Source organism: Palaemon carinicauda, chromosome 14 (genome assembly GCF_036898095.1).
Source record: "Palaemon carinicauda isolate YSFRI2023 chromosome 14, ASM3689809v2, whole genome shotgun sequence".
Lineage (NCBI taxonomy): Eukaryota > Metazoa > Arthropoda > Malacostraca > Decapoda > Palaemonidae > Palaemon > Palaemon carinicauda.
In genome coordinates this window covers 133,159,994-133,161,893 of record NC_090738.1, presented here as the reverse complement: position 1 = coordinate 133,161,893, position 1,900 = coordinate 133,159,994, and the positions used below count along the sequence as shown (strand labels likewise).

Below are 1,900 nucleotides of genomic sequence, written 5' to 3'. Positions count from 1 at the left end.
AAGGTTTTGTACAAGGAAGCTCCAGGAAGATCATGGGTACTTTCCTCCTCTTGGGCTCAAGCACCTTGGCGTTTCGTCGCCAAGTTTCGAACTTGCGGGCAAGCTCGATGTTGGACCATCTAGACGCAGTGACCAAGGGCTTCCTCTCGGGTGTCTCATCCGCGGATGTCGACAAGCTCAAACACACTTCCATCCTTGGGAAGAGCTTGTTTGTGCCCAAGGACAGAGACATGGACAGCGGTAGGGTGGAGGAAGTCGACTTTTGTTTTCACTCCTCCAAGGCGCTTTCTTCCAGACCCTGCAGGCCTCCAGCGCCTCTTCTTTCAGCCTCGTCGGCCTAAGTTATCGGACCGGCTACGGCAGCTAAGACAAGGTGTCCAATTGCAGTTCCCTCCTGTCAGGGACAGGTAGCACGGGAGGCTCTCCCGGGGGGGGGGGGGCATAATCCTAGAGGGAGCGGTAGAGTTCACAGACTCTAGGATTGGCAATCCCCCCTTGCAGGTCTCACGATGGGAGGATGCCTAAGGTTACTCATCCGGATAACGGCTTCCCGATGCCGATTCCTGCACGATCTCCGTGATCAGCCAAGGATATCGCGCCTCGCTCTTACCATCTCTTCGTCTCTGTCAGCGAATTCAGTGTCACTGAACCTCTATGCCATGGGGTCGGCAAGAGTTTTGCCCATTTGGGCAGTATGATCCATGCCTCAGGGTCTCCATAGGGTCGTCGACGGCTTCACCCCCCGGCTTCTTCAGTCGATCCTTTCTCGTAGGAAAGCATCTGAGACGGAAAATCCGTCGTCGACCTCTCAGCTCTGATCAAGTTTGTCGAACAAACTTCGTCCGGCGTGGAACAGTAGAATCGATCAGACTGGTAACGAGGCGGCAGGACTCCTTAGGCCCTGGATCAGAAGGATGGGTACTTCCAGTTTCCATTCCATCCATCTTCCAGGAAGCTCTTGGAATTCAGCCTAGACTTAAGATGCAGTGTGGCGATCCCGCCGCGGCATCGCAGGTTTTTCCCCAGAGAACTCTTCCTGCTTTCCTCATGGCCGCTCAGGAGTAGGCTTCCGCCTCCTTCGCCTTTTGGAGGTCTGGTCAACTCCGGTAGGCTCGGGTTCGACCTTCTTCAACGCCGGGACAAGCTTCCGGGTCCTTACCATGAGTGAGGAATCATGGTAATTTGCTAGGAGCCTTCTCTACTTCTGCCTCAACATCTGGAGTATCTAGCCATGATATTGAGTCAACGGCCTTACCACGTTGGAAACACCGCTTCTCGTCCGATCAGTGAAGTTAAGTAACGTTGGGTCTGGTCAGTACTTGGATGGGTGACCACCTGGGGACGCCAGATGCTGTTGCCTCCTTCTCCGAGCCTTCCCTTCAGTTGACTGTGGCAAGGCTGAAGAGAGTTGCAGTACCTGTTCTCAGTCAAGCAGAGCTTTCAGCACTACCTTGGAACGTTTCCTAGGTCTCTTTTTCTCATTGACCCGTCTAAAGTCCCGAACGGTCGCCTCAGGATAAGTTCCCTGTGGGGCAGCCCAAGTTCCGGTGGTATCAAAGCAACGATTAACCAGACTTTCTGGCCCCTACGGGACCAGCGGAACGTTTAGACCTGCAATGGGTGTTGACCTATGGAACCTCTTGATAGGAGTGGATATTCTCGTCCTTTCCCCACATTTTGATGCTGTTCTCGGACTCGTCAAAGAAAAGGGGGGGGGGCATGTTCCGGTTCAGGCCTATGGTCAGGACCTGAAGGATACCTCTCCATCATTCAGGCAGGCTTAGGGGCCGTAGTCTGGCCCCTCTACAGATCCTACAGTTCCTGCCGAGTCGCTCCGTGCGCGACAAATTCATGGTACTGGCGTATTCCAACCAGCAAGGGACGCATTTTCATACCTTCG

General features: G+C 54.1%; 1 non-coding gene across 1 annotated transcript; it reads left to right on the top strand.

Annotated features, from left to right (window-relative positions):
- Positions 1-1,241: 1,241 nt before the first annotated feature.
- LOC137653872 (5S ribosomal RNA) lies at positions 1,242-1,360 on the top strand. Its single transcript, XR_011046555.1, has one exon. It is a non-coding gene; the product is annotated as a 5S ribosomal RNA (ribosomal RNA).
- Positions 1,361-1,900: the final 540 nt, after the last annotated feature.